Source organism: Podarcis muralis, chromosome 4 (genome assembly GCF_964188315.1).
Source record: "Podarcis muralis chromosome 4, rPodMur119.hap1.1, whole genome shotgun sequence".
NCBI lineage: Eukaryota > Metazoa > Chordata > Lepidosauria > Squamata > Lacertidae > Podarcis > Podarcis muralis.
Genome location: NC_135658.1, coordinates 105,215,472 through 105,225,211, shown reverse-complemented (window position 1 = coordinate 105,225,211; position 9,740 = coordinate 105,215,472). Strand labels below are relative to the sequence as shown.

General features: G+C 49.0%; 1 pseudogene; it reads left to right on the top strand.

Annotated features, from left to right (window-relative positions):
* Positions 1-995: 995 nt before the first annotated feature.
* On the top strand, positions 996-1,778 carry LOC144327577 (uncharacterized; annotated as a pseudogene).
* The last annotated feature ends 7,962 nt before the right edge of the window (positions 1,779-9,740 follow it).

The following is a 9,740-nucleotide window of genomic DNA, read 5'->3' as shown; positions in this document are numbered from 1 at the left end:
AAAATAAACAGGGTGCATGTTTATATGAATAAGCAGTGGTCAAATGCAAAGCATGGTCTTAGTTTCTGTGCTTTACTGTGAGGGAAGATGGTGTACATGCAACACATGTTTTTCCATGGAGCCAGCTCAAAGGATTATCTGTTAGTTATCAAGGCTTGGGTCTCACCTACCTATTCATCACTCCTGTTCAGGGCCAGCCTGGCCCATTTTGCCACCTGAGACCACTCTCCCGCTGCCACTCTGCCACTGGAGCCTTGTTTACTGGGCTTGTGTGGTGGTTGCTTCTGGCAAGATCTCATGCAAGCTCTGTGAGATCTCACCACAAGCCACCACCACTTCTCGATTTTTGGGTGGCAGCGGCAGATGCACACACACTCTCCTGTTATAGGGAAGAGCCTCTTACACTCCTTGCTTGCAAAATGCCTGTTATGTGCTGAGTTGAATAGGATCCAAAATGCAGCAGTCTGATGGGTCCTAGAAAAATATGATCCAAAATGCAGCAGTCTGATTGGTCCTAGAACAATAGGATTCAGAATGCAGCAGCCTGATTGGTCCTAGAACAATATGTTCCAAAATGCAGCAGTCTGATTGGTCCTAGAACAATAGGATTCAGAATGCAGCAGTCTGATTGGTCCTAGAACAATGCAGCAGTATGATTGGTCTGCAGGAGCCACCCAATCCAGCTCCAGATGGAAGTGAATCCACAACCTGATTGGCCTACAGGAGAATTCCGGAATTAGCTAATCATGTGCAGCCCATTGTGTAAATAATGTATATAAAGCAGATACTTTGAGGGGACATTCATTCCTCCTCACCACTATGAGCTGAATAAAGAGCATGAAATCCACTCTCAACTCTGAGTATATTTCACTGGCAACGAAGGTGGGATCCTGCTGAGCTGACTGCCACACACAGCACCGCAGCACAGCCACCTTCCACACCACTGCCTCGCACCGTGTATCCAGGCTTCAGCTCTGGGACCCAAGGAACTCAGAATGGCAACTGACAGCAGTTTCTCGCCGTTCAACCCAGCATCCGGAGACTGGGAAGCGTACGCCTCCTGTTTCACCTTCCTCCTAGAAGCCAAAGGGGTCACCGACGAAGAAGACGTCAAGAAGAGGGCGATATTCTTCAGCATCTGCAGAGAGGAGACGTTTGAAATCGCCCAGGCTCACCTTGCGCCTGAAGACGTCGCTACTGTTCCATACAAAACAATAATGGAACAGCTGAAGGGGCACTTTTCGCCGCAGCCCTCAGTGGTGGCTCGTCGAAATGCGTTCTACGCAAAGCGGCAAGCCCCTGGGGAAACCATAACTGGGTTTGTGACCTCTCTCCGCCAAGCCGCCCAGTTCTGCAACTTCTGAGAGTTGGAGAACATGCTTCGTGACCGCCTCTTCGGTGGCCTGAAGGATGAGAAGCTGCAACAACACCTCTATGCTAAGAAGGACCTAACGTTCCAGGTCGCTCTGGAGGAGGCCCTGGCAATGGAAGCTGCCGAGAGGTTGACGCAAGAGGCATGGCCAAGCCTGCCGTCCCAACTGAGGGTCCACCACAAAGACCTCACCGACGACTCAGGATCTGACAGGGAGGAGGTGCACCGAGTACAGCAGCGCACTCAAGCAGCGCACAGACCACAGCTGCCTCGACAAGAAGGAGGGAACTGCGCAAGCTGCAGGGAGAGTCACGAGAGGAGGACCTGCCGTTTCCGCAACGTAGAGTGTAGGCAGTCCCCAACTCATGCTGGCCTCATTCACCCTCCAGGACTTCCAGAAACGTAAGGTCCCCACAATGGGGGTTGGGACCTTTAGGGTGCAATATTGAGGGCAAACGCGGCAACTGGACTTGCTTGTGGTCAAGGGCCCCTACATTAGCTTACTGGGATTGGCATGGTTTGGACCACTGGGGCTAGCCGTCACCGGGGTGAACCGCACTAGCTTACAAGTGGATGTGGACGCCATATGCAAGGAATTTTCGGGGGGGTTCGATGGGAAATTGGGACAGTATACGGGCCCCCCCATTGCTCTACAGCTTGACCCTGCAGTACGACCTGTCAGGCTCAAGGCCTGCCAGGTCCCTTTCGCCCTGAAACTCCGTATAGACGAGGAATTGGACCAGCTCGTGGAGCAAGGAGTGCTGGAGCCTGTGCCTAATGCCCCCTGGGAAACCCTGATCGTCACACCCGTCAAGCCTAATGGTTTGGTCCGCATCTGCGCAGGCTACAAATGTACCATAAACAAGGCCCTCACGGCCCACGCATACCCAGTGCCAGTGGTTAGCCATGTCCTTGCCACCCTGGCTGGGTCAAAATTTTTTGACAAGTTGGACTTGGCCCAAGCATATCAACAGCCGCTGGTAGATGAGGCCACAGCAGAGGCACAGACGATTGTGATGTACAGAGGAGCATTCAGGGTTTACCTGAATGCTCAGTGGCTGCAATTTGGTGTCAGTGTGGCACCAGGCATATTCCAGAATCTAATGGACTCTCTCCTTAAAGGGATTCCTGGTGTCACCCCCTTCTTTGATGATGTGTTGATTGCCGGGCCCACGCCAGAGGAGTTTGAGGACCGCCTCCGCACCGTTCTGCACCGTTTCCAGACGGCGGATCTCAAGGTGAAGCGGGAAAAATGTCTACTAGGAGTGCCTCAGGTGGACTTTCTGGGATTTATGATGGACACAGAAGGGGTCCACCCGACTGGGGACAAGGTACGGGCCATTTGTGATGCCCCAGCGCCCAAGAGCAAGACTGAACTTCAGGCCTTCTTGGGACTATTGAACTTTTACCATTCCTTCCTTCCCCACAAGGCAGCGGTAGCGGAGCCCCTACACAGACTCCTGGACAAGCGGGCCCCTTGGGTGTGGGCCCAGCGCCAGGAGGCCGCATTCCAGGCAGTCAAGAACTTGCTTGTCTCAAACTCGGTCTTGGCACACTTCGACGAGAGGCTGCCGGTGGTGCTAGCATGTGATGCCTCACCCTATGGCATTGATGCTGTCCTAGGACACCAACTCCCGGATGGAAGAGAGGTGCCGGTGGTATACTTTTCCCAGACACTCAACGCAATCGAGCGGAACTACTCGCAAATCGACAAGGGGGGTCTGGCAATCATGAAGGGAGTAAAAAAAATCCATGATTTCTTGTACGGGTGGCCCTTCACCGTGGTGACAGACCACAAGCCGTTGCTTGGCTTGTTTGCCCCTGAAAAGCAGACCCCCCAAGTGCTGTCTCCTCGTGTCCTCAGGTGGTCAATTTTCCTTGCCAGCTACCAGTATGCACTGATTCACCACCCTGGGAAGGCGATGGGCCACGCGGATGCCCTCAGCAGGCTACCACTACCGGAAACAGGCCCCGACCCAGCACCTGCACAAGAGGTTATGAACCTGGAGCTGCTTCCCAACCGCCCCATTCAGGCACAAGAAGTTGCACACCATTCCAAGAAAGATAGGGTCATCTCCCAGGTCCTGGACTGGGTGTGGAGGGGATGGCCCAGCAGGAGCCCCGCGCCAGAATTTGCGGGCTACACAACCCGCAAACATGAACTGTCGGCTCACAAGGGGTGCCTGTTATGGGGAAGCAGGGTCATTGTTCCCCAGCCTCTTCGCAAAAGGGTCCTCACAGCCCTACACGAGACACACCCAGGGATAGTGAGAATGAAGGCCCTTGCCAGGAGTTATGTGTGGTGGCCGGGGATTGGCAGAGAGATAGAGGCCTGGGTCAAACACTGCCAGGCCTGCCAAGAATCCCGCCCAGATCCCCAAGGGCCCAAGTCCAGTCCTGGGAGTCCGCCCGTGCACCATGGTCACGCCTGCATGTAGACTTCGCTGGCCCCTTTCAGGGGAAAACATTCTTCATAGTGGTGGACTCCTACACCAAATGGCTGGAAGTTGCACTGGTACCGTCCACTTCCACGTCCGCAGCCATCCGGGTACTACGCAGGCTGTTTGCAACCCACGGGCTCCCTGACACTCTCGTCTCAGACAATGGATTTACGTCAGGAGAATTCCAAACCTTCACAGCGCAGAACGCCATCCGCCACATCCGCTCGGCACCATTCCACCCTGCCACCAATGGCCAAGCAGAATGCATGGTGCGGACCACCAAGGACACTCTCCGCCGCATGACGCAAGGGGATTGGGAGTACCGCCTTGCCACATTCTAGCACAGCACAGCACCCCCAGCTCAATGACTGGCCGGAGCCCCACTGAACTACTAATGGGTCGGCGCCTTGCGATCACATTGGACTGCCTTCACCCCGATAGAGCTCAGGATGAGGTAGTGGTGGGGGAAGGCAGGAACCCCGGAAATTCATGGTCCAGGACCCAGTGTACCCAAAGAACTTTGGGGCAGGCCCAGCATGGGTACCCGCCACAGTCACCAGGGTCACTGGCTCCATGTCGTACGAGGTGCTAACGGATGGGGGGCAATGCTGGCGCTGCCACTGCGACCAGATACGGCGACGATTCCCAGGAGAAAACCAGGAGGAGGACAGGTCAGAGGAGTCCCAAGGGAACAGTGGGGCAGTGAGACCCATAGAACAGGAGGAGCCAGCAGGAGAGGCAGAATCAGTAAATACAGAGAGGACCTGCGAGGCCGAAAGGACACCGGAACCAGAACCACGACTGAGTGAGCCGGTTGCGCCAGACCAAACAGCCCCATCACAGCCAGCATCCTTGGAACACGAGCCAGAACCTGAACCCCAGACCAGGGAACACCACAGGCCACAACGCACACGTAGGCTGCCGGCGTACCTAGAGGAGTATGAATGCGACCTCCCGGGCAGGACTGGAACTTAGAGGGGAGGGGTGTTATGTACTGAGTTGAATAGGATCCAAACTGCAGCAGTCTGATTGGTCCTAGAACAATAGGATTCAGAATGTAGCAGTCTGAATGGTCCTAGAACAATGCAGCAGTATGATTGGTCTGCAGGAGCCACCCAATCCAGCTCCAGATGGAAGTGAATCCACAACCTGATTGGCCTACAGGAGAATCCCGAAATTAGCCAATCATGTGCAGCCCATTGTGTAAATAATGTATATGAAGCAGATACTTCTCACCACTATGAGCTGAATAAAGAGCATGAAATCCACTCTCAACTCTGAGTATATTTCAATACCCCAGTTCCAATCCCTGGCAGGGCTGGGAAACATTTCTGTCTGAAACTCTGGAGAGCTGCTGCTGGATGATACTGAGCTAAATGGATCAATAGTCTGAGAATAATGCAGCTTTCTGTGTTCCTGTGATTCCATTGAAAAGCAACTTGAGGTGGCATGACCTGTGATTACTGCAGTTTGGCATTGTCAGGTCATAACATGGAATGGATGAGCAAGGTCTGCTGGGATTGGCCTGAAATCAGCAATGTTTAGGTTCCAACTACGAATATCATGCTCAGAACTCTGCTAGGAAAAAGTTTATTATTTCTATTTCTGATAGCAATTTCCAGTACATATTCAATGTACTTTAGTGATAGAAATCTTGGATGATGGACTCAAGGGCATCCTGATCAAATTTGCAGATGACACCAAACTGGGAGGGGTGGCTAACACCCCAGAGGACAGGATCACACTTCAAAACGACCTTGACAGATTAGAGAACTGGGCCAAAACAAACAAGATGAACTTTAACAGGGAAAAATGTAAAGTATTGCACTTGGGCAAAAAAAATGAGAGGCACAAATACAAGATGGGGGACACCTGGCTTGAGAGCAGTACATGTGAAAAGGATCTAGGAGTCTTGGTTGACCACAAACTTGACATGAGCCAACAGTGTGATGCGGCAGCTAAAAATGCCAATGCAATTCTGGGCTGCATCAATAGGAGTATAGCATCTAGATCAAGGGAAGTAATAGTGCCACTGTATTCTGCTCTGGTCAGACCTCACCTGGAGTACTGTGTCCAGTTCTGGGCACCACAGTTCAAGAAGGACACTGACAAACTGGAACGTGTCCAGAGGAGGGCAACCAAAATGGTCAAAGGCCTGGAAACGATGCCTTATGAGGAACGGCTAAGGGAGCTGGGCATGTTTAGCCTGGAGAAGAGGAGGTTAAGGGGTGATATGATAGCCATGTTCAAATATATAAAAGGATGTCATATAGAGGAGGGAGAAAGGTTGTTTTCTGCTGCTCCAGAGAAGCGGACACGGGGCAGTGGATCCAAACTACAAGAAAGAAGATTCCACCTAAACATTAGGAAGAACTTCCTGACAGTAAGAGCTGTTGGACAGTGGAATTTGCTGCCAAGGAGTGTGGTGGAGTCTCCTTCTTTGGAGGTCTTTAAGCAGAAGCTTGACAACCATATGTCAGGAGTGCTCTGATGGTGTTTCCTGCTTGGCAGGGGGTTGGACTCGATGGCCCTTGTGGTCTCTTCCAACTCTATGATTCTATGATTCTATGAAATCTATTTTCAAGTCATTTTGAGACAATCAGCCAGCCGAGCTTCATCGCTAAATGCCTACCTACTTTAATCTGTATATTATTAACTGCTCATCCGCAGAAAACCTGTGTTCATTTGCATTGGTTACCAATTGCATCAATACACCCATAATGATGAGGCAAGGCATCTAACATTTTGAGTTTACACAGGCAACTACCTTTATTAACTTTAAGTGGGATCAGCAACGGGTTGTCATTCTACATAATAAACATGGCAAATAGGTGCTTTTTCTTCCTCTGCTCAAACCTTCCTAGGTCAGGGCACATGGCTAGTTTTCCTCCTGCTCATGGATCTCACAATGATGGGTCTCACAGTCTGGGGGCCAGGACATGTCTTAAATAGATGCCACCCACTCACCCACAGCATCCTCTCCCTAGGGGTCGCAGGGGCCCTGAGTGGCGCCTTTGTAGAGCTAATGTGGCATCTACCTGGTAGGAAAGAAGCCCCGGAGGCCAAGGGAGCATGTCCCTGATTGGGGAGATGATGATGCCTGCCAGGGTTTCCTGCATTACAGGGGATCAGACTAGATGACTGGGTGTTAAGACTAGCTAGCAAACCAATTGCGTGCCTAACTGCAAGTGGCCCATAGACACATGCTAACTGAATAGTAATACACTATTTAATTTCAAAGCAGCTGGTGGCTACTTTGGCACCAACCCTAACCCAAGAAAGACAATGTTTTGTGATCACTGATGTGCCTGACTATTTGGATAAATTACTTCTATGGGGAGAGGGTTGTATTAATTCTATCTTGTTTAACTTGCTATCTTGAAATTTTAATAATTATCAACAACTTATATGAATGTGTGGGACTGTTATTTCTGGGAATGTTAAGGATAGTAGGAAAGGATATATTGAATAAGTATTATCCTTCCTTCACTCACACTAGTGAGTGATGTAGCAGATTCCCCTTAATATAGTAGGAAGCTGGTTTGCAGATTTGTTTGAATCTCTTTAGTTGAGTAATCCAGTCTGGCTAGCCAAGATGGATTGTTCACGGTGTCCCCTTTTATCCCTCTTAACAGAATAAAGACACAAAAGTCTTTCCTTAAAAGTAACAAGAAGTTTACTCACATTTCAGTTCATGATTTGATCCCTGAAAGGCAGACTTTAGCTAGTAGTTAAATAACAAACTGTGAGTTCATCTCATATGGCGATTGAGCTAATGTGCTGCTGGCAGAGAGCCAGCAGACAGAACAAAATGGCTGCAGGAGGGCAGCAAGAGAGCAGCAAAAGAGAGAGATCAAGAGAGAGAAAATGGCTGTGTGACTTGGCTCTTTTATGGAGTCAGCCACGGCCACGCTCATCTCCCAGGTCACATGCAGGGGCAGGAAGCTCCAGACCAGTAGAACAGGAAGTTACACTGACTGGAGTAACATCCCTCTGCCTGTGCCCACTCTAGGGAAATAAGGAATTTATATTGTACTTGACTGTTCCAATGGATAACATCCCACAGAATGTTTATGACTTACAGCTGAAACAAATTTATTTGAGTTGAATAAAAAAATGGTGTTATTATTAAACTCTTCAGTTAAATTCTCACACAGGTTTGTTCTTGGCCAAACACAAACAGAAATGCATTTTTAAACTATGAGGACCAGACAGGGGCAATGAATTCATTGTCTTGAGGAAATGAATTTTTCAAGAGCTAACATTTCACAAAGTTCCTAAGCCAAAAACAGCACACAGACAACAAACCCATTTCTATCTGGTATTATACTTACATTTCCTTGACAGAGCTGGAATCTCTGCTCACTTGTAAAGCCCATCATGAGTCCTTATGATTCAGTTGCTCCCATTGCAATCTCCCACACCACCTTTGCTGTGCTGTGCTCATTGTTCCACAGCACCCATTCATCAACAATTCACCACAACTTCAAGGGCTTTCGATGAAGAGATGAGTCCCCAGTCCCCATCTTTGTTCCTTTGGCTCTTCTGGAGGTGGGTTTGTTTCAACTATGCCACAACAGCAGCAACTGCAGCAGGATATCCATATGAACTAGGCAGAGTGGCATTTCTGTTTTTTGAGTAATTCTTCATACATTTCTTTATGATAAGAACAAAAGTAGCATCCTGGTAGACCAACAGTCCATCAGATCCATCTTCATGTCTCCAATGGTGACTAATCAGATGCCTTGGTGAACTTTGTGGTCACAGAAAGAACACAAACATTCTTGCCTATTGCTTGTCTCAAGCAGCTGAAAACAGGCACTCCTGTCTACTACATCCACCCAGTCCTCCAGTGACAAAGTTTGCATCCAGGAGCACCTTCCTTGGCCCCAACCAGCTCATCACCACCTCCAAGCACTGGTCTAGTATCTCAGCCACCTCTCCTGATTCAGATGGAGCAGAGATGTAGAGTCTCATCTGCATACTGGTGACACTCCACTCCAAATCTCTGGATGACAGTTTCAGAAAGATGTTTAATAGCATACAAGCTGCCAAGAGGTCAGGGAGAATGGGCAGAGTTGTAAGCTCCCTACTCTCCCAACAAATGTTATAAACCAGAGCAGTTTCAATGCCATGGCCAGGACTGAAGCTGGACTGAAATGGATCCAGATAATCAATTTCCTCCAAACATGCCTGGAGCTGAACTGCTACCACCCTCTCCAGCACCCTGCCCAAAAATGGGAATATTTGCCACTGGGTGATAGTTGTTTAACACTTCTAGATCCAGGGAGGTTGTTTTAAGAAGGTGACACCCGATCACCTCATTCAAAGAAGGTGGTACCTCTCCTTCCTCCAGGGAAGCATTAATTCTCATTCTGTATTTTTCTGTTGTGAACCACAATGGGATCTTCAGATGAAGAGTGGGATACAAAGTTAACAAATAACAACAATAACAATGAATTATCACTCCCAAAATCGCAAGGGTCAAGAGAGCTGGTGGTTGGCTGATGTCTTGAAGCAGCTTGTCTACATTTTCAGGCTACAATGATGGAAACAATTCTCTGTGCTCCAGATGCCTCCATATAGAAATAAGTACTGAAATTTTTGAAGGCATTCAAAACTTGGGGGAAAGTTTTTGAAAAGGTTGAAAAAATTCTGAAAATATCCTCTGAACTATACAGCAGATTTGGTGTAAAAAGACTGAAAAATTGCAAGAATGCAAATGCTGTGGGAATAGATTGCAAGCCCACTTTTCAAACCAACCAACTGCAAACCATGGAGCTCTGACAAAACTATGATTTCTGGTTTTAAAATTGTGAATTTGTGTGTGTGAGAGAGGGAGGGGAGTATTTGTTTTTCACAGAAGTGAAACTAGCTCCGCTCAGTCAGACCCACTCCTTAGTAAGTGTATTTAAGATTTGCTGTGA